The sequence below is a fragment of the Oncorhynchus keta genome, unplaced genomic scaffold, assembly GCF_023373465.1.
Source record: "Oncorhynchus keta strain PuntledgeMale-10-30-2019 unplaced genomic scaffold, Oket_V2 Un_scaffold_24268_pilon_pilon, whole genome shotgun sequence".
Taxonomy (NCBI): Eukaryota; Metazoa; Chordata; class Actinopteri; order Salmoniformes; family Salmonidae; genus Oncorhynchus; species Oncorhynchus keta.
The window spans coordinates 137,501-165,000 of NW_026290878.1; the positions used below are offsets into that span (position 1 = coordinate 137,501).

At 40.3% G+C, this 27,500-nt stretch overlaps 1 long non-coding RNA gene across 1 annotated transcript; it reads right to left on the reverse strand.

Moving 5' to 3' along the window:
* Positions 1-5,826: 5,826 nt before the first annotated feature.
* Positions 5,827-6,326, reverse strand: LOC127928237 (uncharacterized). Its single transcript, XR_008131052.1, has 3 exons — positions 6,219-6,326; positions 6,060-6,139; positions 5,827-5,979 (listed from the first exon to the last, which is right to left on the reverse strand). It is a non-coding gene; the product is annotated as an uncharacterized LOC127928237 (long non-coding RNA).
* Positions 6,327-27,500: the final 21,174 nt, after the last annotated feature.

The window sequence follows — 27,500 nt, forward strand, 5'->3', positions numbered from 1 at the left end:
CCAGCCGTCCTCCTCTCTGTCACAGTCTGCTCCCCATCCTTCCTCCTCTCTGTCAGTCTGCTCCCCAGCCTTCCTCCTCTCTGTCAGTCTGCTCCCCAGCCTTCCTCCTCTCTGTCACAGTCTGCTCCCCAGCCTTCCTCCTCTCTGTCAGTCTGCTCCCCAGCCTTCCTCCTCTCTGTCACAGTCTGCTCCCCAGCCTTCCTCCTCTCTGTCAGTCTGCTCCCCAGCCTTCCTCCTCTCCGTCACAGTCTGCTCCCCAGCCTTCCTCCTCTCTGTCACAGTCTGCTCCCCAGCCTTCCTCCTCTCTGTCAGTCTGCTCCCCAGCCTTCCTCCTCTCTGACACAGTCTGCTCCCCAGCCTTCCCCCTCTCTGTCAGTCTGCTCCCCAGCCTTCCTCCTCTCTGTCACAGTCTGCTCCCCAGCCTTCCTCCTCTCTGTCACAGTCTGCTCCCCAGCCTTCCTCCTCTCTGTCACAGTCTGCTCCCCAGCCTTCCTCCTCTCTGTCACAGTCTGCTCCCCAGCCTTCCTCCTCTCTGTCACAGTCTGCTCCCCAGCCTTCCTCCTCTCTGTCAGTCTGCTCCCCAGCCTTCCTCCTCTCTGTCACAGTCTGCTCCCCAGCCTTCCTCCTCTCTGTCACAGTCTGCTCCCCAGCCTTCCTCCTCTCTGTCAGTCTGCTCCCCAGCCTTCCTCCTCTCTGTCAGTCTGCTCCCCAGCCTTCCTCCTCTCTGTCACAGTCTGCTCCCCAGCCTTCCTCCTCTCTGTCAGTCTGCTCCCCAGCCTTCCTCCTCTCTGTCAGTCTGCTCCCCAGCCTTCCTCCTCTCCGTCACAGTCTGCTCCCCAGCCTTCCTCCTCTCTGTCAGTCTGCTCCCCAGCCTTTCTCCTCTCTGTCAGTCTGCTCCCCAGCCTTCCTCCTCTCTGTCACAGTCTGCTCCCCAGCCTTCCTCCTCTCTGTCACAGTCTGCTCCCCAGCCTTCCTCCTCTCTGTCAGTCTGCTCCCCAGCCTTCCTCCTCTCTGTCACAGTCTGCTCCCCAGCCTTCCTCCTCTCTGTCACAGTCTGCTCCCCAGCCTTCCTCCTCTCTGTCAGTCTGCTCCCCAGCCTTCCTCCTCTCTGTCACAGTCTGCTCCCCAGCCTTCCTCCTCTCTGTCACAGTCTGCTCCCCAGCCTTCCTCCTCTCTGTCAGTCTGCTCCCCAGCCTTCCTCCTCTCTGTCACAGTCTGCTCCCCAGCCTTCCTCCTCTCTGTCAGTCTGCTCCCCAGCCTTCCTCCTCTCTGTCACAGTCTGCTCCCCAGCCTTCCTCCTCTCTGTCACAGTCTGCTCCCCAGCCTTCCTCCTCTCTGTCACAGTCTGCTCCCCAGCCTTCCTCCTCTCCGTCACAGTCTGCTCCCCAGCCTTCCTCCTCTCTGTCACAGTCTGCTCCCCAGCCTTCCTCCTCTCTGTCACAGTCTGCTCCCCAGGCTTCCTCCTCTCTGTCACAGTCTGCTCCCCAGTCGTCCTCCTCTCTGTCAGTCTGCTCCCCAGCCTTCCTCCTCTCTGTCACAGTCTGCTCCCCAGCCTTCCTCCTCTCTGTCAGTCTGCTCCCCAGTCTTCCTCCTCTCTGTCAGTCTGCTCCCCAGCCTTCCTCCTCTCTGTCACAGTCTGCTCCCCAGCCTTCCTCCTCTCTGTCAGTCTGCTCCCCAGCCTTCCTCCTCTCTGTCACAGTCTGCTCCCCAGTCTTCCTCCTCTCTGTCAGTCTGCTCCCCAGCCTTCCTCCTCTCTGTCACAGTCTGCTCCCCAGCCTTCCTCCTCTCTGTCACAGTCTGCTCCCCAGCCTTCCTCCTCTCTGTCACAGTCTGCTTAAACTAATAACACACAAACAATTATACGTTTTAAATGTCTTTATTGAACACACTGTGTAAACATTCACAGTGCAGGGTGGGAAAAGTATGTGAACCCTTGGATTTAATAACTGGTTGACCCTCCGTTGGCAGCAATAACCTCAACCAAACGTGTTCTGTAGTTTGAGGATCAGACCTGCACAACGGTCAGGAGGAATTTTGGACCATTCTTCTTTACAAAAATGTTTCAGTTCCACAATATTCTTGAGATGTCTGATGTGAACTGCTCTCTTGAGGTCATGCCACAGCATCTCCATCGGGTTGAGGTCAGGACTCTGACTGGGCCACTCCAGAAGGTCAGGACTCTGACTGGGCCACTCCAGAAGGTCAGGACTCTGACTGGGCCACTCCAGAAGGTCAGGACTCTGACTGAGCCACTCCAGAAGGTCAGGACTCTGACTGAGCCACTCCAGAAGATCAGGACTCTGACTGGGCCACTCCAGAAGGATTTTCTTCTGTTGAAGCCATTCTGTTGTTGATTTATTTCTGTGTTTTGGGTCGTTGTCCTGTTTCATCACCCAACTTCTGTCGAGCTTCAATTGGCGGACAGGTAGCCTTACATTCTAATGCAAAATGTCTTGATAAACTTGGGAATTAATTTTTCCATCGATGATAGCAAGCTGTCCAGGCCCTGAGGCAGCAAAGCAGCCCCAAACCATCATGCTCCCTCCACCAGACTTTACAGTTGGAATAAGGTTTTGATGTTGGTGTGCTGTGCCTTTTTTTCCTTCCAAACCACTCAACTGTAGTTTCATCTGTCCACAGAATATTTTGTCAGTAGCGCTGTGGAACATCCAGGTGCACTTTTGCAAACTTCAAACATGCAGCAATGTTTTTTTTGGACAGCGGTCTTCCGTGGTGTCCTCCCATGAACATCATTCTTGTTTAGTGTTTTACGTATCGTAGACTCGTCAACAGAGATGTTAGCATGTTCCAGAGATTTCTGTAAGTCTTTAGCTGACACTCTAGGATTCTTCTTAACCTCATTGAACAGTCTGCGCTGTGCTCTTGCAGTCATCTTTGCAGGACGGCCACTCCTAGGGAGAGTAGCAACAGTGCTGAACTTTCTCCATTTATAGACAATTTGTCTTAACGTGGACTGATGAACAGCAAGGCTTTTAGAGATACTTTTATAACCCTTTCCAGCTTTATGCAAGTCAACAATTCTTACTCTTAGGTGTTCTGAGATCTCTTTTGTTCGAGGCCTGGTTCACATCAGGCTTCATGTGAACAGTAAACTCACAGTTCGATGAGTGTTTTTTATATCGCAGCTCTAACCAACATCTCCAATCTGGTCTCATTGATTGGACTCCAGGTTAGCTGACTCCTGACTCCAATGAGCTTTTGGAGAAGTCCTTAGCCTAGAGGGGTTCACATACCTTTTTCCAACCTACACTGTGAATGTTTAAATAATGTATTCAATATTAAACACAGAAAAATACAATAATGTTTGAGTTATTAGTTTAAGCACACTGTGTTTGTCTATTGTTGTGACTTAGATGAAGAAGATCAAAACCAAATTTGATGACTAATTGATGCAGAAATCCAGATAGTTCCAAAGGGGTTCACATACTTTTTTCTTACCACTATAAACGCTATAAAAGGTTTGTTGTACATCGCAGGAGACGGGAGGATATGTTTTGCTGCTGTGTCTCTTTACATCTTAAACTCTTTGCAACAACGACCAAATTTAACCAAGAAGAAGACATAAGAGAGGAGAGGTATTTCCACAGGATTCTCTTATGTCTTCTTCTTGGTTAAGTTTGGTATTGCTGCTGTGTCTCTTTACGTCTTAAACTCTTTGCAACAACGACCAAATTTAACCAAGAAGAAGACATAAGAGAATCCCGTGGAATTACCCAGACCACCACGGGACTTTATTTACAGTTGAAGGGGGGAATACTTGGTAGTTATTTGTTATGTGTTTGTTGTTTTGGGTTCATCGGGTGGTTTTTCTGTCATGTTCTGGTGTCTGGCCTGGCTTCACATACGTTACTGTGGTTAAAAGGCTGGTCGCATTTCTTACTGCTGTTTGAGCTCGGAGCTGAGAGCTGCAGTGGGTTGTGTGTGTGTGTCTGTGTGTGTGCGTGTGCGTGTGCGTGTGCGTGTGTGTGTGTGTGTGTGTGTAGGTAACTCGTGTGAAATTTAGAGGCCCCTAGAAGTGAAACTGAGAAACCACACAGTCCTTCTCCCATGTGACTGGTAGTGTGTATAGCCAGCTAGTGTGAAGGGAGAGGCCCCTAAAAGTGGAACCTAACACAGTCCTCCCATGTGACTGGTAGTGTGTAGAGCCAGCTAGTGTGAAGGGAGAGGCCCCTAGAAGTGGAACCTAACACAGTCCTCCCATGTGACTGGTAGTGTGTAGAGCCAGCTAGTGTGAAGGGAGAGGCCGCTAAAAGTGGAACCTAACACAGTACTTCTCCCATCTGACTGGTAGTGTGTAGAGCCAGCTAGTGTGAAGGGAGAGGCCCCTAAAAGTGGAACCTAACACAGTCCTCCCATGTGACTGGTAGTGTGTAGAGCCAGCTAGTGTGAAGGGAGAGGCCCCTAGAAGTGGAACCTAACACAGTCCTTCTCCCATCTGACTGGTAGTGTGTAGAGCCAGCTAGTGTGAAGGGAGAGGCCCCTAGAAGTGGAACCTAACACAGTCCTTCTCCCATGTGACTGGTTGATGTCTCCTCTGTCTCCTCTGGCATTAACTTTTTTAAACTGTAGGTCCTCAAATCTGTTATGGATACAACACATTTCCTCTGGAGAAGTTAGGAAAACGGCTAGCTGGCTCTCTCTCTCTCTCTGTGTCTCTGTGTCTCTCTCTCTGTGTATATCTCTTTCTGTGTCCCTGTGTCTCTCTATCTGTGTATATCTCTTTCTGTGTCTCTGTGTCTGTGTATATCTCTTTCTGTGTCTCTGTGTCTCTCTGTCTGTGTATATCTCTTTCTGTGTCTCTGTGTCTCTCTATCTGTGTATATCTCTTTCTGTGTCTCTGTATCTGTGTATATCTCTTTCTGTGTCTCTGTGTCTCTCTGTCTGTGTATATCTCTTTCTGTGTCTCTGTGTCTCTCTCTCTCTCTCTCTCTCTCTCTGTCTGTGTATATCTCTTTCTGTGTCTCTGTGTGTCTCTGTCTGTGTCTCTGTGTCTCTCTCCGTCTCAAGTCAGGTTTATTCTCTAATCTACCTCCCTCCATCCTTTAATGCTATAGAATTACAACAATACATCCTCTATATCTGTGTACCTGGATCAGCTTGATGCAGCCTCTGGCCTCCTGCAGGTCAGGTAGGAGACAGGAAGAGGATGCTGTGTGTTTCCTTTATCTCTGTGTTTCTGTTCCATCCGGCTGCTCAGAACCACAGACGTAATATACAGGAACACACTTTATCTCTGTGTTTCTGTTCCATCCGCCTGCTCAGAACCACAGACGTAATATACAGGAACACACTTTATCTCTGTGTTTCTGTTCCATCCGCCTGCTCAGAACCACAGACGTAATATACAGGAACACACTTTATCTCTGTGTTTCTGTTCCATCCGCCTGCTCAGAACCACAGACGTAATATACAGGAACACACTTTATCTCTGTGTTTCTGTTCCATCCGCCTGCTCAGAACCACAGACGTAATATACAGGAACACACTTTATCTCTGTGTTTCTGTTCCATCCGCCTGCTCAGAACCACAGACGTAATATACAGGAACACAGTTGATCTCTGTGGTTGCCTTCATTTCTCAATTATCTTCTTTTTTTTTTATATAATTAAAAAACTGTGCTTGAGGCATCACTACAGACCCGGGTTCACACTCTAGTGACTCCTTGTGGCAGGCCGGGCACCTGCAAGACAAGATCGCAAATGGATCTCATGAAAGTGGAGCCGAGGCTAATGTTTAGGGGGTTTATAGGCTAGGCTAACTAACCTGTCTATGTTTAGATGGATTAAAGGCTAACTAACCTGTCTATGTTTAGGTGGGTTATAGGCTAGGCTAACTAACCTGTCTATGTTTAGGTGGGTTAAAGGCTAGGCTAACTAACCTGTCTATGTTTAGGTGGGTTATAGGCTAGGCTAACTAACCTGTCTATGTTTAGGTGGGTTATAGGCTAGGCTAACTAACCTGTCTATGTTTAGGTGGGTTATAGGCTAGGCTAACTAACCTGTCTATGTTTAGGGGGTTTATAGGCTAGGCTAACTAACCTGTCTATGTTTAGGGGGTTTATAGGCTAGGCTAACTAACCTGTCTATGTTTAGGTGGGTTATAGGCTAGGCTAACTAACCTGTCTATGTTTAGGGGTTTATAGGCTAGGCTAACTAACCAGTCTATGTTTAGTTGGGTTATAGGCTAGGCTAACTAACCAGTCTATGTTTAGTTGGGTTATAGGCTAGGCTAACTAACCTGTCTATGTTTAGGTGGGTTACAGCTGAGAATAATTCTAAATGGCTCTAGCAGTTCACAAAGTATCTTAAGCAGAAAAAGACTGGACGCAATAATTCCAAAACTGCAGCTTGTTGTTAGAACACATTTGTGTGAGAGAGACACAGAGGGGAAGAACGGTGATGCTTGGGCTATTGTATTGTCCCTTGTAAATGCACATGTACAAACGGAACACTGGAGTCAAAGCAAATTAACATTGTCTTCTAAGACAACATTTCACGTACTCATTCGGGCAGCTACAAAGCACATTCAACCAAATAGTTTTACAGTATTTAAAACATAAAAAATAAAAAAGTGATCTCTGGTTGAAGATCGAGTTTTGACGTCTGTTCGAGTACTCAGTTACTCATGTCGATCCCTAAACACACACACACACACACACACACACACACACACACACACACACACACACACACACACACACACACACACACACACACACACACACACACACACACACACACACACACACACACACACACACACCTAGAGTGTCCAGGTGAGAATCCATCACAGCTATTATTACCAGGTGCTCCTCTGTGCATCTATCACATCCCCTGAGATTAGCCTCAATATTAACACAGAGAGACTCCACCAGCTAGCTAATAAACCCCAACAGGACTGATGGTCTGGACACAGACCGATCAGACCAATCAGAATGACGTAAATGCACATGACAGGTAAACAGAGGACTTGGTGCTTTTCCCCCATATGATGGCTAACAACACAGAACCCACATGTTGGCTAACAACACAGAACCCACATGTTGGCTAACAACACAGAACCCATATGTTGGCTAACAACACAGAACCCACATGTTGGCTAACAACACAGAACCCATATGTTGGCTAACAACACAGAACCCATATGTTGGCTAACAACACAGAACCCATATGTTGGCTAACAACACAGAACCCACATGTTGGCTAACAACACAGAACCCACATGTTGGCTAACAACACAGAACCCATATGTTGGCTAACAACACAGAACCCATATGTTGGCTAACAACACAGAACCCATATGTTGGCTAACAACACAGAACCCATATGTTGGCTAACAACACAGAACCCATATGTTGGCTAACAACACAGAACCCATATGTTGGCTAACAACACAGAACCCATATGTTGGCTAACAACACAGAACCCACATGTTGGCTAACAACACAGAACCCACATGTTGACTAAAAACACAGAACCCATATGTTGACTAAAAACACAGAACCCATATGTTGGCTAACAACACATATGTTGGCTAACAACACAGAACCCATATGTTGGCTAACAACACAGAACCCATATGATGGCTAACAACACAGAACCCATATGTTGGCTAACAACACAGAACCCATATGTTGGCTAACAACACAGAACCCATATGTTGGCTAACAACACAGAACCCACATGTTAGCTAACAACACAGAACCCATATGTTGGCTAACAACACAGAACCCACATGTTGGCTAACAACACAGAACCCATATGTTGGCTAACAACACAGAACCCATGTGTTGGCTAACAACACAGAACCCATATGTTGGCTAACAACACAGAACCCACATGTTGACTAAAAACACAGAACCCATATGTTGGCTAACAACACAGAACCCATATGTTGGCTAACAACACAGAACCCATATGTTGGCTAACAACACAGAACCCATATGTTGGCTAACAACACAGAACCCATATGATGGCTAACAACACAGAACCCATATGTTGGCTAACAACACAGAACCCATATGTTGGCTAACAACACATAACCCATATGATGGCTAACAACACAGAACCCATATGATGGCTAACAACACAGAACCCATATGTTGGCTAACAACACAGAACCCATATGTTGGCTAACAACACAGAACCCATATGATGGCTAACAACACAGAACCCATATGATGGCTAACAACACAGAACCCATATGTTGGCTAACAACACAGAACCCATATGATGGCTAACAACACAGAACCCATATGTTGGCTAACAACACAGAACCCATATGATGGCTAACAACACAGAACCCATATGTTGGCTAACAACACAGAACCCATATGTTGGCTAACAACACAGAACCCATGTGTTGGCTAACAACACAGCACCCATATGTTGGCTAACAACACAGAACCCATATGATGGCTAACAACACAGAACCCATATGTTGGCTAACAACACAGAACCCATGTGTTGGCTAACAACACAGAACCCACATGTTGACTAAAAACACAGAACCCATATGTTGGCTAACAACACAGAACCCATATGATGGCTAACAACACATATGTTGGCTAACAACACAGAACCCATATGTTGGCTAACAACACATATGTTGGCTAACAACACAGAACCCATATGTTGGCTAACAACACAGAACCCATATGATGGCTAACAACACAGAACCCATATGTTGGCTAACAACACAGAACCCATATGTTGGCTAACAACACAGAACCCATATGTTGGCTAACAACACAGAACCCATATGTTGGCTAACAACACAGAACCCATATGATGGCTAACAACACAGAACCCATATGTTGGCTAACAACACAGAACCCATATGTTGGCTAACAACACAGAACCCATATGTTGGCTAACAACACAGAACCCACATGTTGGCTAACAACACAGAACCCATATGTTGGCTAACAACACAGAACCCACATGTTGGCTAACAACACAGAACCCATATGTTGGCTAACAACACAGAACCCACATGTTGGCTAACAACACAGAACCCATATGATGGCTAACAACACATATGTTGGCTAACAACACAGAACCCATATGTTGGCTAACAACACAGAACCCATATGATGGCTAACAACACAGAACCCACATGTTGGCTAACAACACAGAACCCATATGTTGGCTAACAACACAGAACCCACATGTTGGCTAACAACACAGAACCCATATGTTGGCTAACAACACAGAACCCACATGTTGGCTAACAACACAGAACCCACATGTTGGCTAACAACACAGAACCCACATGTTGGCTAACAACACAGAACCCATATGTTGGCTAACAACACAGAACCCATATGTTGGCTAACAACACAGAACCCACATGTTGGCTAACAACACAGAACCCATATGATGGCTAACAACACAGAACCCACATGTTGGCTAACAACACAGAACCCATATGATGGCTAACAACACATATGTTGGCTACCAACACAGAAAGAGAAATCATGTTTTCGATATGACAGATCTGATTCCGTAACGAAAAGAAAAATGTTTGTCAGAGTGTGAACAACTGGTCAACGGACGTCAGGTACAGGAGAGCAGAGATGTCAGAGTGTGAACAACTGGTCAACGGACGTCAGGTACAGGAGAGCAGAGATGAAAACAGCCAGACGCAACTGCGTCAACACTCTGGAAAAGCGCTAGCGCACAAAATCACACAACATGGTACAAATAAACAAAACCGCGGGTCAAATAATACCCGGCGCAAAACCAGCCTGTAACCTCACGTAACGAACTAACAAAACCACACACAGACATGGGGGCAACATATATATACGCATAGAGTAATGAGGGGTTGTGAGGGAAAACAAGACAAAACAAATGGAAAATGAAAGGTGGAGCCGCGATGGCGAGAAGACAGGTGACGTCGACCACGGAACGTTGCCCGAACAAGGAGAGGGACCGACTTCGGCGGGAGTCATGAAAATCATTTAATTTAATTTAGACAAAAGCTTTTTAAATAATTGTCCCCAAAAAAATCCACCAAAAAAAAATGTTCCCTCCTTCCATTAGTCGAATATTAACGTCCCTTTAGATATCCGGGACATTTGATGAACCATGCCCATCCCCAGCTGAAGGCCATAGACTCTACAGATCTGCAGAGGTGGGTTCGGACCAAAGAGGAGGGGAGGGAGTGATTACCCTACAGAGTTAATGAAGTCACTCCAGCATCATCTCCCACTATTTCATAATACACACACCAGACAGAATGAAAGTACATTAGGCTAAAAGAAGCTAAGCTCCTTTAGGGATTAATATAGTCTGGACTAGGATAGGATAAAAAATAGGATATATATATATATATATATATATATATATATATATATATATATATATATATATATATATATATAGATAGAGAGAGAGAGAGAGAGAGAGAGAGAGAGAGAGAGAGAGAGAGAGAGAGAGAGAGAGAGAGAGAGAGAGAAAGAGAGAGTGGGAGAATGAGAAAGAGAGAGTGAGAGAACAAGAAAGAGAGAGAGAGTGCGTGTACCAGAACATCCATCTATTTCTTACATTAGTACCCCAGGTCATCTTAGGTTTCATTACATACAGTCGAGAAGAACTACTGAATATAAGATCAGCGTCAACTCACCATCAGTACGACCAAGAATATGTTTTTCGCGACGCGGATCCTGTGTTCTGCCTTACAAACAGGACAACGGAATGGATCCCATGCAGCGACCCCCAAAAAAACGACTCCGGAAAAGAGGGAAACGAGGCGGTCTTCTGGTCAGACTCCGGAGACGGGCACACCGTGCACCACTCCCTAGCATTCTTTTTGCCAATGTCCAGTCTCTTGACAACAAGGTTGATGAAATCCGAGCAAGGGTAGCATTCCAGAGGGACATCAGAGACTGTAACGTTATTTGCTTCACAGAAACATGGCTCACTGGAGAGACGCCATCCGAGGCGGTGCAGCCAACGGGTTTCTCCACGCATCGCGCCGACAGAAACAAACAACTTTCTGGTAAGAAGAGTGGCGGTGGCGTATGCCTTATGACTAACGGGACATGGTGTGATGAAAGAAACATACAGGAACTCAAATCCTTTTGTTCACCTGATTTAGAATTCCTCACAATCAAATGTAGACCGCATTATCTACCAAGAGAATTATCTTCGATTATAATCACAGCCGTATATATCCCCCAAGCAGACACATCGATGGCTCTGAACAAACTTTATTTAACTCTTTGCAAACTGGAAACCATTTATCCGGAGGCTGCATTCATTGTAGCTGGGGATTTTAACAAAGCTAATCTGAAAACAAGACTCCCTAAATTTTATCAGCATATCGATTGCGCAACGAGGGGTGGAAAAACCTTGGATCATTGTTACTCTAACTTCCGCGACGCATATAAGGCCCTGCCCCGCCCTCCTTTCGGAAAAGCTGACCACGACTCCATTTTGTTGATCCCTGCCTACAGACAGAAACTAAAACAAGAGGCTCCCACGCTGAGGTCTGTCCAACGCTGGTCCGACCAAGCTGATTCCACACTCCAAGACTGCTTCCATCACGTGGACTGGGACATGTTTCGTATTGCGTCAGATAACAATATTGACGAATATGCTGATTCGGTGTGCGAGTTCATTAGAACGTGCGTTGAAGATGTCGTTCCCATAGCAACTATAAAAACATTCCCTAACCAGAAACCGTGGATTGATGGCAGCATTCGCGTGAAACTGAAAGCGCGAACCACTGCTTTTAATCAGGGCAAGGTGTCTGGTAACATGACCAAATACAAACAGTGCAGCTATTTCCTCCGCAGGGCTATCAAACAAGCTAAGCGTCAGTATAGAGACAAAGTAGAATCTCAATTCAACGGCTCAGACACAAGAGGCATGTGGCGGTGTCTACAGTCAATCACGGACTACAGGAAGAAATAAATGAAAATAAAATAAATATTATAATAGAGGTCCTGTATTCCTAACCAGTATGATAGAGGCTCTCCTCCTGGGTCAACCAGTTTACCTTAATGAATAGACCACAAATAACAGAGACACATAACCATCTCTCAAAAGTAGGACTTCTTGGAGCAGGAAACTGTCTCTCTTTCAGCCCGCAAGCTCACTATGCAACGACATCTCTCTCTCTGTCTGTCTCTCTTTCAGCCCCGCAAGCTCGCTATGCAACGACATCTCTCTCTGTCTGTCTCTCTTTCAGCCCCCGCAAGCTCGCTATGCAACGACATCCCTCTCTCTGTCTGTCTCTCTCTCCATCGTTCCATCTCTCTGTCTGTCTCTCTCTCCATCGTTCCCTCTCTCTGTCTGTCTCTCTCTCTGTCTGTCTCTCTTTCAGCCCGCAAGCTCGCTATGCAACGACATCCCTCTCTCTGTCTGTCTCTCTCTCCATCGTTCCATCGAACAAATTTGTGCAACAACATTTTAGAGAAATACGCCTTTTGTGAGTATGGAACAATTCTGGGATATTTTATTTCAACTCATTGAAACACGGGACCAACACTTTACACTACACTTCACTTTTGCGTTGATATTTTTGTTCAGTGTAGTTTAGGCTAAAAATAATCCCTTCCACGTCTGTCTGGGTCTAATCGGTGCCAACCCAAAAGGTACGTCCCCCACCTCACTCAGAACACTCTACAAAACCCTACGTTCCTAACAAGTGTCTCCTACAGCTGAATGAGTTTGGCAAACAGTGCAAACAACCTGAAGGTGTGGGGATCACACAAGGCACCTTATAATAGGTAAAGTACTCCACTCAACACTTCAGACTGGACCAGGACAGGATACAGAACAATAGAGTCAGAACAGACTGGACCAGGACAGGACACAGAACAATAGAGTCAGAACAGACGGAACCAGGACAGGACACAGAACAATAGAGTCAGAACAGACTGGACCAGGACAGGATACAGAACAATAGAGTCAGAACAGACAGGACCAGGACAGGATACAGAACAATAGAGTCAGAACAGACTAGACCAGGACAGGATACAGAACAATAGAGTCAGAACAGACTGGACCAGGACAGGATACAGAACAATAGAGTCAGAACAGACTGGACCAGGACAGGATACAGAACAATAGAGTCAGAACAGACTGAACCAGGACAGGTTACAGAACAATAGAGTCAGAACAGACTGAACCAGGACAGGACACAGAACAATAGAGTCAGAACAGACTGAACCAGAACAGGATACAGAACAATAGAGTCAGAACAGACTGAACCAGAACAGGATACAGAACAATAGAGTCAGAACAGACTGAACCATTACAGGATACAGAACAATAGAGTCAGAACAGACTGAACCAGAACAGGATACAGAACAATAGAGTCAGAACAGACTGGACCAGGACAGGATACAGAACAATAGAGTCAGAACAGACTGGACCAGGAGAGGACACAGAACAATAGAGTCAGAACAGACTGGACCAGGACAGGACACAGAACAATAGAGTCAGAACAGACAAGGTTTATGTAAACCCAATCAAAGTGGATTTACAATGACTTACATATCAACAAAGATCCACACACACACACACACACACACACACACACACACACACACACACACACACACACACACACACACACACACAGAGAGAGAGGAGACACACACACACACACACACAGAGAGACACACACACACACAGAGAGAGATACACGCACAGAGAGAGACACACACACACACAGAGAGAGACACACACAAACCCTCACACACAGAGAGAGAGAGAGAGAGAGAGAGAGAGACACATGCGCAGGCCTCTCCCAGATGGTGTTTTTTGTCTGATAACGTTGTAGTGACAGACCATCTCTCCATCTTTCCCAGCTGTCTGGCTCTCAGGTCACTATCAACAACTACAACACTCATCTAAATGTCCTGTTTTCACTCTGTTTTTTTGTTCCGCAATTAAATAATTGGTTCTTATCCTTTGTCAGTACAGGACAGGTCGACAAATGACAGCTGTATCTACACTATAACTAATGAATGTTCCGTTAAAACTGAGCATCTAACCCCTTACAATCAAGCAGATGCTCTCAGTCCTATTAGGACACGTGTTCGCCACGGAACAACAAGGTAATACGACTCCATCAAGACGTTCTAGAAGCCACGGAACAACAAGGTAATACGACTCCATCAAGACGTTCTAGAAGCCACGGAACAACAAGGTAAAACGACTCCATCAAGACGTTCTAGAAGCCATAGAGAACAACAAGGTAAAACGAGTTCATCAAGACGTTCTAGAAGCCACGGAACAACAAGGTAAAACGACTCCATCAAGACGTTCTAGAAGCCACGGAACAACAAGGTAATACGACTCCATCAAGACGTTCTAGAAGCCACAGAGAACAACAAGGTAAAACGACTCCATCAAGACGTTCTAGAAGCCACAGGGAACAACAAGGTAGTAAGAGTCCATCAAGACGTTCTAGAAGCCACGGAGAACAACAAGGTAATACGACTCCATCAAGACGTTCTAGAAGCTATAGAGAACAACAAGGTAAAACGAGTTCATCAAGAGGTTCTAGAAGCCACGGAACAACAAGGTAAAACGACTCCATCAAGACGTTCTAGAAGCCACGGAACAACAAGGTAATACGACTCCATCAAGACGTTCTAGAAGCCACAGAGAACAACAAGGTAATACGACTCCATCAAGACGTTCTAGAAGCCACAGAGAACAACAAGGTAGTAAGAGTCCATCAAGACGTTCTAGAAGCAATAGAGAACAACAAGGTAGTAAGAGTCCATCAAGACGTTCTAGAAGCCACAGAGAACAACAAGGTAATACGACTCCATCAAGACGTTCTAGAAGCCACGGAACAACAAGGTAATACGACTCCATCAAGACGTTCTAGAAGCCACAGAGAACAACAAGGTAGTAAGAGTCCATCAAGACGTTCTAGAAGCCACGGAACAACAAGGTAATACGACTCCATCAAGACGTTCTAGAAGCCACAGAGAACAACAAGGTAATACGACTCCATCAAGACGTTCTAGAAGCCACGGAACAACAAGGTAATACGACTCCATCAAGACGTTCTAGAAGCCACAGAGAACAACAAGGTAGTAAGAGTCCATCAAGACGTTCTAGAAGCCACAGAGAACAACAAGGTAGTAAGAGTCCATCAAGACGTTCTAGAAGCCACAGAGAACAACAAGGTAGTAAGAGTCCATCAAGACGTTCTAGAAGCCACAGAGAACAACAAGGTAATACGACTCCATCAAGACGTTCTAGAAGCCACAGAGAACAACAAGGTAAAACGACTCCATCAAGACGTTCTAGAAGCCACAGAGAACAACAAGGTAGTAAGAGTCCATCAAGACGTTCTAGAAGCCACAGAGAACAACAAGGTAATACGACTCCATCAAGACGTTCTAGAAGCCACGGAACAACAAGGTAATACGACTCCATCAAGACGTTCTAGAAGCCACGGAACAACAAGGTAAAACGACTCCATCAAGACGTTCTAGAAGCCACAGAGAACAACAAGGTAGTAAGAGTCCATCAAGACGTTCTAGAAGCCACAGAGAACAACAAGGTAATACGACTCCATCAAGACGTTCTAGAAGCCACGGAACAACAAGGTAATACGACTCCATCAAGACGTTCTAGAAGCCACGGAACAACAAGGTAAAACGACTCCATTAAGACGTTCTAGAAGCCACCAAGAACAACAAGGTAATACGACTCCATCAAGACGTTCTAGAAGCCACAGAGAACAACAAGGTAAAACGACTCCATCAAGACGTTCTAGAAGCCACAGAGAACAACAAGGTAGTAAGAGTCCATCAAGACGTTCTAGAAGCCACAGAGAACAACAAGGTAGTAAGAGTCCATCAAGACGTTCTAGAAGCCATAGAGAACAACAAGGTAGTAAGAGTCCATCAAGACGTTCTAGAAGCCACAGAGAACAACAAGGTAGTAAGAGTCCCAAGATCACAGAGAACAACAAGGTAGTAAGAGTCCATTCTAGAAGCCACAGAGAACAACAAGGTAATACGACTCCATCAAGACGTTCTAGAAGCCACAGAGAACAACAAGGTAGTAAGAGTCCATCAAGACGTTCTAGAAGCCATAGAGAACAACAAGGTAATACGACTCCATCAAGACGTTCTAGAAGCCACAGAGAACAACAAGGTAGTAAGAGTCCATCAAGACGTTCTAGAAGCCACAGAGAACAACAAGGTAGTAAGAGTCCATCAAGACGTTCTAGAAGCCATAGAGAACAACAAGGTAATACGACTCCATCAAGACGTTCTAGAAGCCACAGAGAACAACAAGGTAGTAAGAGTCCATCAAGACGTTCTAGAAGCCACAGAGAACAACAAGGTAGTAAGAGTCCATCAAGACGTTCTAGAAGCCATAGAGAACAACAAGGTAGTAAGAGTCCATCAAGACGTTCTAGAAGCCATAGAGCGCCAGGTCAGTTGAGGTTTATTGGTGGGTTTTGATAAAAACAGGTCAGTTGAGGTTTATTGTGAAGTCAGGCTAGTTTATCAGAGGGTGACATCATGGTCAGAGGGATCATTGACATTTATACAATATTAGTCAGCTGATATCACACTAGTATTGTATATCACACTACTACTGTATATCACACTACTATATCACACTACTACTGTATATCACACTACTATATCACACTACTACTGTATATCACACTACTATATCACACTACTATTGTATATCACCCCACTATATAACACTACTAGTGTATATTACGCTACTATATCACACAACTACTGTATATCACACTACTACTGTATATCACACTACTACTGTATATGACACTACTATTGTATATCACACTACTACTGTATATGACACTACTATGTCACACTACTACTGTATATCACACTACTATATCACACTACTACTGTATATTACGCTACTATATCACACTACTACTGTATATCACACTACTACTGTATATCACACTACTACTGTATATGACACTACTATTGTATATCACACTACTACTGTATATGACACTACTATGTCACACTACTATATCACACTACTACTGTATATCACACTACTATATCACACTACTACTGTATATTACGCTACTATATCACACTACTACTGTATATCACACTACTACTGTATACCACACGACTATATCACACTACTACTGTATATCACACTACTATATCTCACTACTATATCACACTACTACTGTATATCACACTACTATATCACACTACTATATCTCACTACTATATCACACTACTACTGTATATCACACTACTATATCACACTATTATATCACACTACTATTGTATATCACACTACTACTGTATATTACGCTACTATATCACACGACTACTGTATATCACACTACTACTGTATATCACACTACTATATCACACTATTATATCACACTACTATATCACACTAGTACTGTATATCACACTACTATATCACACTACTACTGTAGTAGATGTAAATGGCATATATATATATATATATATATATATGTATATCACACTACACCTGTATATCACACTACTATTGTACATCACGCTACTACTGTATATGACACTACTATATCACAATACTACTGTATATCACACTACTATATCACACTACCACTGTATATCACACTACTACTGTATATCACACTACTATATCACACTACTATATCACACTACTACTGTATATCACACTACTATATCTCACTACTAGTGTATATCACACCACTATATCACACTACTATATCACACTACTACTGTATATCACACTACTATATCACACTACTACTGTATATCACACTACTATATCACACTACTACTGTATATCACACTACTATATCTCACTACTATATCACACTACTACTGTATATCACACTATTATATCACACTACTATATCACACTAGTACTGTATATCACACTACTATATCACACTACTACTGTATATCACATTATTATATACACTACTACTGTATATCACACTATTATATCACACTATTATATAACACTACTACTGTATATCACACTACTGTATCACACTACTATATCACACTACTACTGTATATGACACTACTATATCACAATACTACTGTATATCACACTACTATATCACACTACTATATCTCACTACTATTGTATATCACACTACGATATCACACTACTATATCACACTACTACTGTATATCACACTACTACTGTATATCACACTACTATTGTATATCACACTACTATATCACACTACTACTGTATATCACACTACTATATCACACTACTACTGTATATTACGCTACACTATCACACGACTACTGTATATCACACTACTACTGTATATCACACTACTATATCTCACTACTATATCACACTACTACTGTATATTACACTACTATATCACACTATTATATCACACTACTATATCACACTAGTACTGTATATCACACTATTATATCACACTACTACTGTATATCACACTACACCTGTATATCACACTACTATATCACACTACTATATCACACTACTATTGTACATCACACTACTACTGTATATGACACTACTATATCACAATACTACTGTATATCACACTACTATATCACACTACCACTGTATATCACACTACTATATCTCACTACTAGTGTATATCACACCACTATATCACACTACAATATCACACTACTATATCACACTACTATTGTATATCACACTACTATTGTATATCACACTACTATTGTATATCACACTACTATATCACACTACTACTATATATCACACTACTATATCACACTACTACTGTATATCACACTACTATATCACACTACTACTGTATATCACACTACTATATCTCACTACTAGTGTATATCACACCACTATATCACACTACTATATCACACTACTATTGTATATCACACTACTATATCACACTACTACTATATATCACACTACTACTATATCACACTACTATACCACACTACTATTGTATATCACACTACTATATCACACTACTACTATATATCACACTACTATATCACACTACTACTGAATATCACACTACTATATCACACTACTACTGTATATCACACTACTACTGTGAATCACACTACTATATCACACTACTATATCACACTACAACTGTATATCACACTACTATATCACACTACTACTGTATATAACACTACTATATCACACTACTACTGTATATCACACTACTACTGTATATCACACTACTATATCACACTACTACTGTATATAACACTACTATATCACACTACTACTATATATCACACTACTATATCACACTACTACATCACACGACTACTGAATATCACAGTACTATATCACACTACTATATCACGCTACTACTGAATATCACACTACTATATCACACTACTACTGTATATCACACTACTACTGTATATCACACTACTATATCACACTACTACTGTATATAACACTACTATATCACACTACTACTATATATCACACTACTATATCACACTACTACATCACACGACTACTGAATATCACAGTACTATATCACACTACTACATCACACGACTACTGAATATCACACTACTATATCACACTACTATATCACGCTACTACTGAATATCACACTACAATATCACACTACTACTGTATATCACACTACTATATCACACTACTATATCTCACTACTATATCACACTACTACTGTATATCACACTACTACTATATATCACACTACTATATCACACTACTACTGAATATCACACTACTATATCACACTACTACTGTATATCACATTACTATATCACACCACTACTGTATATCACACTACTACTGTATATCACACTACTACTGTATATGACACTACTATATCACAATACTACTGTATATCACACTACTATATCACACTACCACTGTATATCACACTACTATATCACACTACTATATCACACTACTACTGTATATCACACTACTATATCTCACTACTAGTGTATATCACACCACTATATCACACTACTACTATATATCACACTACTATATCACACTACTACTGTATATCACACTACTACTGTGAATCACACTACTATATCACACTACTATATCACACTACAACTGTATATCACACTACTACTGTATATCACACTACTACTGTATATAACACTACTACTGTATATCACACTACTATTGTATATCACACTACTACTGTATATAACACTACTATATCACACTACTATATCACACTACTACTGTATATCACACTACTATATCACACTACTACTGTATATCACACTACTATATCACACTACTACTGTATATCACACTACTATATCACACTACTACTGTATATAACACTACTACTGTATATCACACTACTATATCACACTACTACTGTATATCACACTACTATATCACACTACTATATCACACTACTACTGTATATCACACTACTATATCTCACTACTACTGTATATCACATTACTACTGAATATCACATTACTATATCACACTACTACTGTATATCACATTACTATATCACACCACTACTGTATACCACACTACTACTGTATATCACACTACTACTGTATATGACACTACTATATCACAATACTACTGTATATCACACTACTATATCACACTACCACTGTATATCACACTACTATATCTCACTACTAGTGTATATCACACCACTATATCACACTACTATATCACACTACTACTGAATATGACACTACTATATCACAATACTACTGTATATCACACTACTATATCACACTACCACTGTATATCACACTACTATATCTCACTACTATTGTATATCACACTACTATATCACACTACTACTATATATCACACTACTATATCACACTACTATATCACACTACTACTGAATATCACACTACTATATCACACTACTACTGTATATCACACTACTACTGTGAATCACACTACTATATCACACTACTACTGTATATCACACTACTACTGTATATAACACTACTATATCACACTACTACTGTATATCACACTACTATATCACACTACAACTGTATATCACACTACTATATCACACTACTACTGTATATCACACTACTACTGTATATAACACTACTATATCACACTACTACTGTATATCACACTACTATATCACACTACTACTGTATATCACACTACTATATCACACTACAACTGTATATCACACTACTATATCACACTACTACTGTATATCACACTACTACTGTATATAACACTACTATATCACACTACTATATCACACTACTACTGTATATAACACTACTATATCACACTACTACTGTATATCACACTACTATATCACACTACTACTGTATATCACACTACTATATCACACTACAACTGTATATCACACTACTATATCACACTACTACTGTATATCACACTACTACTGTATATAACACTACTATATCACACTACTATATCACACTACTACTGTATATCACACTACTATATCACACTACTACTGTATATCACACTACTATATCACACTACTACTGTATATAACACTACTACTGTATATCACACTACTATATCACACTACTACTGTAAATCACACTACTATATCACACTACTACTGTATATCACACTACTATATCTCACTACTACTGTATATCACATTACTACTGAATATCACATTACTATATCACACTACTACTGTATATCACATTACTATATCACACCACTACTGTATATCACACTACTATATCACACTACTATATCACACTACTACTGTATATAACACTACTATATTACACTACTACTGTATATCACACTACTATATCACACTACTACTGTATATCACACTACTATATTACACTACAACTGTATATCACACTACTATATCACACTACTACTGTATATCACACTACTACTGTATATAACACTACTATATCACACTACTATATCACACTACTACTGTATATCACACTACTATATCACACTACTACTGTATATCACACTACTATATCACACTACTACTGTATATCACACTACTACATGACACTACTATATCACACTACTACTGTATATCACACTACTATATCACACTACTACTGTATATCACACTACTACTGTATATCACACTACTACTGTATATCACACTACTATATCACACTACTACTGTATATCACACTACTATATCTCACTACTAGTGTATATCACACCACTATATCACACTACTATATCACACTACTATTGTATATCACACTACTATATCACACTACTATATCACACTACTACTGAATATCACACTACTATATCACACTACTACTGTATATCACACTACTACTGTGAATCACACTACTATATCACACTACTACTGTATATCACACTACTACTGTATATAACACTACTATATCACACTACTACTGTATATCACACTACTATATCACACTACTACTGTATATCACACTACTATATCACACTACAACTGTATATCACACTACTATATCACACTACTACTGTATATCACACTACTACTGTATATAACACTACTATATCACACTACTACTGTATATCACACTACTATATCACACTACTACTGTATATCACACTACTGTATCACACTACAACCGTATATCATACTACTATATCACACTACTACTGTATATCACACTACTACTGTATATAACACTACTATATCACACTACTATATCACACTACTACTGTATATAACACTACTATATCACACTACTACTGTATATCACACTACTATATCACATTACTACTGTATATCACACTACTACTGTATATCACACTACTATATCACACTACAACTGTATATCACACTACTATATCACACTACTACTGTATATCACACTACTACTGTATATAACACTACTATATCACACTACTATATCACACTACTACTGTATATCACACTACTATATCACACTACTACTGTATATCACACTACTATATCACACTACTACTGTATATCACACTACTATATCACACTACTACTGTATATCACACTACTATATCTCACTACTAGTGTATATCACACCACTATATCACACTACTACTACATATCACACTACTATATCACACTACTACTGTATATCACACTACTACTGTGAATCACACTACTATATCACACTACTATATCACACTACAACTGTATATCACACTACTACTGTATATCACACTACTACTGTATATAACACTACTATATCACACTACTACTGTATATCACACTACTATATCACACTACTACTGTATATCACACTACTACTGTATATCACACTACTATTGTATATCACACTACTATATCACACTACAACTGTATATCACACTACTATATCACACTTCTACTGTATATCACACTACTACTGTATATAACACTACTATATCACACTACTACTGTATATCACACTACTATATCACACTACTACTGTATATCACACTACTATATCACACTACTACTGTATATAACACTACTATATCACACTACTACTGTATATCACACTACTACTGTATATCACACTACTATATCACACTACTATTGTATATAACACTACTACTGTATATCACACTACTACTGTATATCACACTACTATTGTATATCACACTACTACAGTATATGACACTACTATATCACACTACTACTGTATATCACACTACAATATCACACTACTACTGTATATCACACTACTATATCACACTACTATATCTCACTACTATATCACACTACTACTGTATATCACACTACTATATCACACTACTACTATATATCACACTACTATATCACACTACTATATCACACTACTACTGAATATCACACTACTATATCACACTACTACTGTATATCACACTACTACTATATATCACACGACTATATCACACTACTACTGTATATCACACTACTATATCACACTACTACTGTATATCACACTACTATTGTATATAACACTACTATATCACACAACTATTGTATATCACACTACTATATCACACTACTACTGTATATCACACTACTACTGTATATCACACTACTACTGTATATCACACTACTATATGACACTACTATATCACACTACTACTGTATATCACACTACTATATCACACTACTACTGTATATCACACTACTACTGTATATCACACTACTACTGTATATCACACTACTACTTTGTATCACACTACTATATCACACTACTATATCACACTACAACTGTATATCACACTACTATATCACTACTACTGTATATCACACTACTACTGTATATGACACTACTATATCACACTACTACTGTATATCACACAACTATATCTCACTACCATTGTATATCACACCACTATATCACACTACTATATCGCACTACTATTGTATATCACACAACTATTGTATATCACACAACTATTGTATATCACACTACTATATCGCACTACTATTGTATATCACACTACTACTGTATATCTCACTACTATATCACACTACTACTGTATATCATACTACTATATCACACCACTACTGTATATCTCACTACTACTGTATATGACACTACTATATCACACTACTACTGTATATCACATTACTATATCTCATTACTAGTGTATATCACACTACTATATCACACAACTACTGTATATCACACTACTATATCACACTACTCCTGTATATCACACTACTATATCACACTACTATTGTATATCACCCCACTATATCACAATACTATATCACACTACTACTGTATATTACACTACTATATCACACTACTACTGTATATTACACTACTATATCACACTACTATTGTATATCACCCCACTATATCTCACTACTATATCACACTACTACTGTATATCACTCTACTATATCACACTACTACTGTATATCATACTCTACTATATCACACTGCTATATCACACCACTATATCACGCCACTACTGTATATCACTCTACTATATCACACTACTACTCTATATCACACTACTATATAACACTACAACTGTATATCACACTACTACTGTATATCACACTACTATATCACACTACTATTGTATATCACACTACTATATCACACTACTACTGTATATCACACTGCTACTGTATATCACACTACTATATCACACAACTATTGTATATCACACTACTATATCACACTACTATTGTATATCACCCCACTATATCACAATACTACATCACACTACTACTGTATATTACGCTACTATATCACACGACTACTGTATATCACACTACTACTGTATATCACACTACTATATAACACTACAACTGTATATCACACTACTACTGTATATCACACTACTATATCACACTACTATTGTATATCACACTACTAATGTATATGACACTACTATATCACACTACTACTGTATATCACACTACTATATCACACTACTACTGTATATCACACTACTACTGTATATCACACTACTACTGTATATCACACTACTATATGACACTACTACTGTATATCACACTACTACTGTATATCACACTACTATATCACACTACTACTATATATCACACTACTACTGTATATCACACTACTATTGTATATAACACTTCTATATCACAATACTACATCACACTACTACTGTATATTACGCTACTATATCACACGACTACTGTATATCACTACTATATCACACTACTACTGTATATCTCACTACTATATCACACTACTACTGTATATCACACTACTATATCATACTACTATATCACACCACTACTGTATATCACACTACTGGGGCGGCAGCGTAGCCTAATGGTTAGAGTAGAGTAGTAACCGGAAGGTTGCGAGTTCAAACCCCCGAGCTGACAAGGTCGTTCTGCCCCTGAACAGGCAGTTAACCCACTGTTCCCAGGCCGTCATTGAAAATAAGAATATGTTCTTAACTGACTTGCCTAGTTAAATAAAGGTAAAATAAATAAAAAACTACTGTATATCACACTACTACTGTATATCACACTACTATATCACACTATTGTATATCACACTACTACTGTATATTACGCTACTATATCACACTATTATATCACACGACTACTGTATATACTATATCACAATACTATATCACACTACTACTGTATATTACGCTACTATATCACACGACTACTGTATATCACACTACTACTGTATATCACACTACTATATCTCACTACTATATCACACTACTACTGTATATCACACTACTATATCACACTATTATATCACACTACTATATCACACTAGTACTGTATATCACACTACTATATCACACTACTACTATATATCTCACTACTATATCACACTACTACTGTATATCACACTACTATATCATACTACTATATTACGCCACTACTGTATATCACTCTATTATATCACACTACTACTGTATATCACTCTACTATATCACACTACTATATCACACCACTATATCACACTACTACTGTATATCACACTACTATATCACACTACTACTGTATATCACATTACTATATCACACCACGATATCACACTACTACTGTATATCACACTACTATATCACACCACTATATCACACTACTACTGTATATCACACTACTATATCACACTTCTACTGTATATCACACTACTACTGTATATCACAATACTATATCACACTACTACTGTATATCACAATACTATATCAAACTACTACTGTATATCACACTACTATATCACAATACTATATCACACCACTATACCACACTACTACTGTATATCACACTACTACTGTATATCACACTACTACTGTATATCACACTACTATATCACACCACTACTGTATATCACACTACTACTGTATATCACACTACTATATCACACCACTATATCATACTACTACTGTATATCACACTACTATATCACACTACTACTGTATATAACACTACTATATCACACTACTATTGTATATCACCCCACTATATCACAATACTACATCACACTACTACTGTATATTACGCTACTATATCACACTACTACTGTATATTACGCTACTATATCACACTACTACTGTATATTACGCTACTACATCACACTACTACTGTATATTACGCTACTATATCTCACTACTATATCACACTACTACTGTATATCACACCACTATATCACACTACTATATCACACTACTACTGTATATCTCACTACTATATCACACTACTACTGTATATCTCACTACTATATCACACTACTATATCTCACTACTATATCATGCTACTATATCACACTACTACTGTATATCACACTACTATATCACACTACTACTGTATATAACACTACTATATCACACTACTATTGTATATCACCCCACTATATCACACTACTACTGTATATTACGCTACTATATCACACTACTACTGTATATTACGCTACTACATTACACTACTACTGTATATTACACCACTATATCACACTACTATATCACACTACTACTGTATATCTCACTACTATATCACACCACTACTGTATATCTCACTACTATATCACACCACTACTGTATATCACACTACTGGGGCGGCAGCGTAGCCTAATG